We start from the raw sequence: 8,933 nt of genomic DNA on the forward strand, positions 1-8,933 counted from the left end.
GTCTGCTCTTTCCTGCTTTAGGGTGAAGATGTCAGAATCTGACAAGATGGAATTCTATAATTCTATGGCCCAGTGAGAAGATGGGAGAGCATCTTCTCGTTGGGTGGACTACATTTACAGCATTCCCCTGACCCACCAAGCCTGTAGCAGTATTAGAAAAAAGAAAGAAATGAGATTCATCTTGCATGACTTGTTTTTGAGAAACCCATGCTGGGTCTTAGTAATCACAGGACATTATTTGCGCCTGCAGATGTTTGGGGCCAGTTATAGTGCTTCATTTCCAATGAGTGCGCAGCCCATAACTTCCTGCTGAAATTCTATACCTTTTCATACCACAAACATTCTGGGATTTTTGTCTCACTTTCGTGGCACTGTAGGCCCTCCAGGCAGCAATAATGTAGCACTGGAGAAACATCACAGAACTAATAAAGCAGAACACATCCACCACTAATGCACTGTTATTGTGCCAAGAACATGTTGCAGAATACTTTTGCAATAAAACACCAGCGTGGAAGGGGCCCTGATCAGCTCCTTCAGTGCCCCCTCCTGGAATGGAGGGGGGGGGGAGAGAGAGAGCTCCTCTCTACGGCTGCTTCAGTCATTGGAGGGGAAAGAGTTTAATGCCACCCAACTCCTCTTACAGCCCTGCCCTGCCCCTTCTGCTCATGGAGAAGAATATGGACTCATTTAAATGTGTTGTATTTGTGATATAACACTGTGCCACCAGATGGCATTGTGGAGTCCCGTTTTTCCCTACCAGATTTCCCTGTTTACATTTACAACACATTTAGCTGGAATGCTTCTTTGATGTTTCTAGATCCAGCTTTGGAGCCATTTCATCTTTGGCAGTTCCTCAATACTGTGGTAAGCCTCTGGCTTAAAAAAAAACCAGCTAAGAATTTGGCTGCATCCCTGGTGCCTCAGAACCCAGAGTGTGGCCTCCACTTGCTGCCATATCAACAGGTACATCACAAACCCCCCACAGCCCTTTCAGCTGCTGCCTCTGTTTCTCTGCCCTGTTTGCCCACCAACAAAGACTGTGCCAATGTGACCTGTGGGAGCAGGAGGCAGATGCCTACATATCATGTTTGCTGGTTCCTCACAGTGATACTTTAAATCATAAGTGATCACTTCACTTCACTTCACTTTCAAAGTTCTATAGTCTTTCGCACTCATTCATCACAAGCCCTTTGTGAGATATAGTGCCTCTGCCAAATCTGGCTTTGATAATATGTGTCTTCCCATTATGTGACATGGCATTTCACTTATCCACTGCTTGACAGATGAGCTCTTTTCTAAACCTTTTACCACAGCAGAGCAATGGAATTAATCTCGACGCTGCAGCTTTCTCCTCGGGGTTCCAGGGCATTTCACAACACCTCATGCTCAGAAGCAGCGGTTCTCACATCATAACGTCAGCTTGCTCGTTTAATTGACTCTCATTGTGGAGATATTTATGATTTAGTTAGTAGAAACATTTATATCGGGCCTTTCCACTCGAGTCAGATCCATAAGGTGGCTTTACAGCACTCTGAAAACAATACAATAAAAAAAATCATAAAACACTAGAGCATAAAAAGAGCAGTAAAAATAAAAAAGCACAGCAAAGGCAGAAGGACAATAGAGACAACTAAACTACTGTCCCTAATCACCCTCTGACATAACAGGGTGCAATCCTTTGCTTGAGGTACATTGGCTGAGTGGTCTTAGGAAGCTGTTTAAGTGCTATTCCATCTGTGGAAAAGAGAGTTACACCAGGTCTTGCGCAACAGACCCACTTCTCGAAAAGATCAGACCTTTTGTGATGAGAAAATGCACCGGGAAATGTGTGGTAACACTTACCGTATTTTTCCGTGTATAAGACTACGTTTCCCCCCCTAAAAAAAATAATGTCAAAAATTAGGGGTGGTCTTATACTCTGGGCCATCTCCCTCCATTTTCTTAAACCCGAGTCTCCAAAAATAGGGGGCGTCTTATACATGGCGGTGTGTTATAGACGGAAAAATACGATACTTTAATGCAATGTCATATTCCACACAGACAAATAATAATGAATGCTCATTAAATAGCCAATGCTGTCTAATCTCCATGCAAACAAATTAGGATGAATGTTCAACAAAAAGGTTACAAGCACTCCTTCTGCCATGGGTGTGAAGCTGTTTTGCCATATAAGTAGTATGGAAGAAGAAGAAGAAGAAGAAGAAGAAGAAGAAGAAGAAGAAGAAGAAGAAGAAGAAGAAGAAGAATGGATTGTTCTTCATCTCTATCTACTAATGAAGCTCACTAGCCTTTAGATTCAAAGTAGTTATCCCTTTTCCTGAAGGCGGTCTCAAAAATAATCTCAATACTTCACATTCTTTCCAGTTAACATGTAATATGGGATCATCTTCCGATCCCAGCACAGATGTTACCTGATTTTTATTTTGTATATAAAATGGCACAAGTTTTAACTATGTACATCATCCCATAACCCAAAGGTACTTTGTGGTTCTCTATAGCCTAATCATCCAGAAATAGCTTACTAAAACTTATTTTTCTTTTTTGCAATGTCACCTGCAGTTGCAAGAAAAAGCGTCCCATATCAGTTAGGCAAAACCATAATGGGTTCTTGGAGTATAAGATGTTAGCTAAAAAGTTGAGAGGTTATGAATGATGAAGCTTGATACAAATCCTGTTGAATTAAATAAAGTAAAAAAAAATACAAAGTACGTAAGAGAGCATCTTATATTTTTAGAACACACAGAATACCTCAAGGTGTTTGCTATGGAGCCTTTTGAAAACCAGTGAAAGGCAACACCTGACCTGTATGGTATTTTGTATTTCTAACACACCTCTTAAGACTGTGCAGAGATGTTCCAAGATGATAACTTTAGTGTGGGGCAAATTTGCATTATCTTAAGAACTTCATTAGTGATACTAATCTTGAAGTGGCCACAAATTTTCTTTATCCACTGCTGCAAAAATGTGGATAGCAGCAAACTGGAAGAAAACTGGCGTTACTGATTTTTGCATATGGGAGGATATGGAACACTGCAAGCTTATCTGAATTAAACATATAAACAGTGTGTGTGTGTGTGTGTGTGTGTGTGCGCGCACACACACACACACACACACGTTTACATGCCAGCATATGGCTTTTAAGGGGTTACAGAAGGCTGATTAATGAACAACATATAATTGTGTTTGTTGTGTTTTATTTGCAGCATTTCGGAGCAGTATATGGGCAATATTTCTCTTTTTCTTTGCTTTAATGTTTTCTCTCTCCCTCCCTTTCCTTTTCCCTGCCCCCCCCCCCCCGGGATTTAGCAGTGCATTAGTTTCTTATGCATTTGACTGTGTCTATGTAGGTGTTTCTATGAGTGTACATACCATGTAGACGATACTGTTATTTTATTTTTATTTTTTTGTCGGGTGTGGTTTCTAAAAAAAGAAGAAGAAAAAGAACCCAAACCGGTAAATAAATAAAGAGCATGCTTGAATATACACCAGCCTGTCACTTTGTAACAAAAGTACTTATCCTAATTCTTAAAGTTCAACATGGAATAGATTGAAATCCCAAAGGGAATAAGCCCTGGGACTCTTCTGCAGAGGACTGAATCAGAAGCAGCTATTTCTGAGTTACAATGTGCAGGGTCCTGCAGGTAACAATTAATTAGTCAAGCAGTAACAGTATAAGCACACACCAGGGCTGTGGTGTTCTCCTTTTACTGTGGAAGTATCTGTTTCTCTTCTGAACTTAATGATTTTTAATAAGCTATAATAAACTGTGAGTTAAAACTAGTATAGAATTAATGGCCCCCCTTGCTCACCTTCGCTGTCTGATCCGTTGCCAGGTGCAAGGTGAAGTAGAACTAGGAAGAACCCTCTACAAACTCTGAGTTTGGTGCATAAACACGCAATGTTTGTACAGTAATGTAAACATATGCTGCGCAGTGCTTATCGCAAAGTGTTTTCTTGATAAAGTGCTTAATAAAACAAAAACAAAAACCCAGAAGGTCTGTATGCTATAGATAATGAAGGAGGGAGTCATAATCATCATACGTGAACCATCTCTGTTTACCACTAAAATCTCCACACACTTGAAGACAAAAAATCTGATTCAGTGGGCTTGCATGCCTATAAAATCTCAAGCAGAATTTTACTCACTGTGTTTGCAAAAAGTGGTGTTTTTAATGCCAGTAATAGCACTGCTTTGAGCCACAGGCATGATAAAGCACAGATGTCCCAGGGCAACTTTAAAAATCCCTTATCCCATAAACATCAATTTAAACAGTTGGATAAGGAAATGTTTTTTTTTTTTTTAAACCAGCAGGCATGGATCGTAAACAAATGTCTCCGTAATGAAAGTGTGTATGAATATCGAGCTCAACCTATAAAAAGAAAGGGACGCAGTGTACATTTTCAAAACTTTCACAAGGGAGAAATCTTGCTAACAATACTCATGGGACATGCCTGGACATGGGAAGTTTTATGCCACATTAAAAAGAGAGAGAGATAATATAGTTAGAAACATCTTTTATAAAGATTTTAAAACACAGCTATCATCAAGCATCACCTTATATAAGCAAAACCATATTCGTGATTTTAGAGAGTGGAAGGGAAGCATTTCTAATCAACCACATTGATTTCAGCATGCCAGGAGTTAAATTCTGGCACTCTTCCTCGGCAACAGGATGGGAATCAATGTGATTCCCACAAAGGGGGGGGGGGAGGAAATAAGGGGACAGAGGTATCTTAGCAGCATTTGACTCAGCTGAATTAGGGTTGCCATATTTCAAAAAGTAAAACTCCTAACACCCCCATAGTTGAGATTCTTTTTAGGAAACCCACCAAAATTGTTAAGCTTTTTTGGGGGAAACCTAACCCAAAAATGGTGATGTTTAAGTTTTTGAGCTGTTCCCAGTGCTTTTTCCATCGCGTTGCCATGCACCCGGGTTTTCCTTGATTCAGCAATATTTCCCCCCCCCCCACGGCATTTTTACACCTGAAAAACAGGACATGTCAGGAATTTCCCTGACGTAAGGCAAGCCTAAGCTGCCTGCACATTACAACACATGTAGACTGAACTTGCAATGATCCATGTGTCCTATACCCAACTCCCTCCAAATATGCCCAATTTTCCTTGGCCCACAGCTGAACCCAGTACTCAGTCCTAGATTTTACAATGCTTACATCATCATCATCATTATTATTATTATTATTATTATTATTATTATTATTATTATTATATGTGTTTGTCACCCTCAGCTCTTTTCGAAGCAAGGGCAGGATACAAACTGAATGATTGTATGAATGTGGGGCCAAGCCCAGGGCACAGAAACTCCAACATAGTTTTACTCATGTCAAGTAATAAGGCCGCTATTACTTGAAAATGTCAAAACTCCAAGTAGCTGCAGCCCCCATGGCTTGCATTTCTCTCTCCCGCATTTATTGGATTAGCTGTTTATTGAACGCAAGACCTTCAATTTATCACTTGATTGGCTTTCCCTTCCTCAACTTTCTGCCTTGGTATATTCGTCGTAAAACAGCAACGATGCCTTATGCAGAGCCTCTTTTCGCAGGCATGCTCCAGAGATGCTGGACAATTTCCACCTGGCTTTGTGCCCACCCTGCATTCACATGGGACGCTAAATAAGATGATCAGCTGGTCCAATGGTAAGTTTTGTTTGGACATCTATATTAATAATATGGTGTTATACTTTCTGCCATAAATTCTAAGGGTGTGGTTAAGTTTTGCAGGTGGAGCTTATCAAGTGGTGATGTTTTCCTGCACTTATCACTTGCTAAAATGCCCATCATCTGTATTAGTAATCTGTGATGTGTGGCTGCATACACACCATACATTTAAAGCCCAACCCCTCTACAAAATAATAATAATATGGGAACTGTTGTTTACTCCTCTCAGAGTTATAATTCCCAGCACCCACTACAGTTCCCTGGATTCTTTGGGAGAGATGCTTTAAATAGATCAATGTGTACACAGCCAAGTGAGCAGAGAAGGCACTGCCTTGAGCAATAGAGTCTCATAGCTAGAGTTTTGTTTCCGAAACATGGGAAGCCACAGTATTCAGAGTCAGAATCTAGCTCAGTATTCTCCACACTGGTTGGTAGCAGCTCTCAAGGGACCCAGACAAAAGCCTTTAGCCTGGGTACCAGCAGTAAGCCAGAATTCGGACCTTGAAAATGTGTGCATAATTGTATACACATCAAAATTGTGACCATGCACATACAAAACATGTGTGGATAGTTTATAACAGCACACACACTATGTGGTTTCAAGGGCAGTAGATTTCAAAGGTTTAAAAGAAAGCCAAAGGTTTGTTTTTTTAAAAAGCCAGAAATTTTCCTAAGGGAACAACTACAAAGAGAAGGGTAAATGTTTTCATAACCACTTGCAACAGCACCATTATAAGTACATATAATATTTTAAGAATGTGAGAGTGTAGTAACTATCTACTTCCCTAGATAAGGAATGCTTGAACTTGTCGATTTCATATTCTGTCAGTTTCTTATTTTTTCCCAATCTTAGTGTCAATTCTCCACCTTTCTGCATCAGCTTGTGATTTATTTCTTTTTCAAATAAAGGTTCTCATGAAAATTCACCATCTTTTTGGTGCATTCCCCCCTCCCCCCCAATATACACATTGTTGTATGCAAACTTGCCTGATATACACATTACTGCAAATCGTATTGTCACCAACAGTTGTACCCCTTCTACTATAGAAGGCATTTTTGCATGTTATTTTCACTAATATATTTGTATTTGTGCACTTCACCTTAGTGCATGCTTTTTGTACACATTATTTAGCTGGGGGAACTGCATTCCAAAATCTGTGGAAATGTGAATGCCAAAGGATGGCTGAGCTTTCGTTTGCATCAGAAAGTGCAGCTACAGGGATCCAGATTGGGAGGGTTTGGAATAAGTAGGTTAATTTTTGGGAGGGTGATCATTTTGGTCATGGCTATTTTGTCTGAGAGAACGAAGTTGGTATTGTTCCATCTCTTCAGGTCTTTGTTGATTTGTCGCCACAAAGGGTTGTAGTTGTGGAAGTATAATCTGTTGAGGAATAAATCTGGCTAACCGGATCCAAAAATACACACTCACACCCTGCTCACAGGCAAAAACAATTCTCACTACAGCCAACCAAAGGCAACCAGCCACACCCCAACCTCTCTCACCACCAAGGAAATACAAGTGAATAGTAAAAGAACCCATACAAATAACGCTGACACACACACACACACACCCCACACACTAAGTACAGTGGTACCTCTGGTTAAGAACTTAATTTGTTCTGGAGGTCTGTTCTTAACCTGAAACCGTTCTTAACCTGAGGTACCACTTTAGCTAATGGGGCCTCCCGCTGCCGCCGGCACGTGATTTCTGTTCTCACCCTGAGGTAAAGTTCTTAACCCGAGGTACTACTTCTGGGTTAACAGAGTCTGTAACCCAAAGTGTTTATAACCCGAGGTGTTTGTAACCCAAGGTACCACTGTAGAATAATAGAAGAATAACCACCCGGCCCCAACCCACTTGCCACTCCCCCTCTTCCCTTCTTCTTCTTCTTCTTCTTCTTCTTCTTCTTCTTCTTCTTCTTCTTCTTCTCCTCCTCTTCCTCCTCCTCCTCCTCCTCCTCCTCCTCCTCCTCCTCCTCATTGTTTAAACCAATTCATAAACCAAGAATCTATACATTGATCACTAATAATGAAACATATGTTGTAGATATTTTTACACATTTCTTACGCTATTTTTGTGATACACAAATGACATGAGAAAATTTGGTATACTTATTTGTACAACATTATTCTTGTTTATAAAACCCAATAAAAAAAGAAAGTGCAGTTATATAAATTCACCTTTAAATGCAAACTGAATCAAATGTTCTCCCTCATTGCGAGAAGTGAGGTTACAGGGAACCAGACAGAGGCCCTTCTCGGTAGTGGTGTCCACCCTGTGGAACGCCCTTCCATCAGAGGTCAAGGAAATAAGCAGCTAATCCTATTTTTAAAAGACATCTATTTAGGGAAGTTTTTAATATTTACCTAATGCTGTGTTGTTTTTAACACTCGATTGGGAGCCGCCCAGAGTAGCTGGGGGAACTCAGTCAGATGGGCAGGGTACAAATAATAATAATAATAATAATAATAATAATAATTAATGTATCTCCAATCCCTAGGCATGAGACAGGATCCATTGCCCCAGGGTTCAGATGCTGTGAATGTGCAAGTTCAATGCTTGTCCACCTTAATGTTAGACTTAATTTTTTCTTATTATTATTTTCCTTTGGTGAATGCATGCAGATTACAGTACCTAGAAAACAAAACACTAGCACCGCCTTGTGGATAATATTGTTATAGATGGTTTTTTTGTGGGTGGCCCTAAACCCTAGCAGTTTGAAAGCATGTCAAAGTGCAAGTAGATAAATAGGTACTGCTCCGGTGGGAAGGTAAACGGCGTTTTCGTGCGCTGCTCTGGTTTGCCAGAAGCGGCTAAATCATGTTGGCCACATGACCCAGAAACTGTGTGCCGGCTCCCTCGGCCAGTAAAGCGAGATGAGTGCCACAACCCCAGAGTCATCCACGACTGGACCTAACGGTCAGGGGTTCCTTTACCTTTTTATATGGTGCACCAGTAGTAGAATTTCCCCCCAAATATAAATGAAGTGGAAGTATACAGAAATAAACATTATTTTCCCGGTTTTGTTTCATTCTGAAAAATAAAAGTTTATTTTATGCTTTATTACTATATGGGCACCATAATCTTTTAAGTGCTTTGGACCTCTAAAAGGTCTTAATCCGGCCCTGTTTATGACATTCTGTTTGGTCCTAATGAAAGTATGTAATTGTCCTACTGTGCATTTTTATATGTGGCTATCTAGGTAGATAAGCTGATCTAAACAGGACTGTGCTATATTCCTGAAGCAGCAAGCATG

Source organism: Lacerta agilis, chromosome 10 (genome assembly GCF_009819535.1).
Source record: "Lacerta agilis isolate rLacAgi1 chromosome 10, rLacAgi1.pri, whole genome shotgun sequence".
Classification (NCBI taxonomy): Eukaryota; Metazoa; Chordata; class Lepidosauria; order Squamata; family Lacertidae; genus Lacerta; species Lacerta agilis.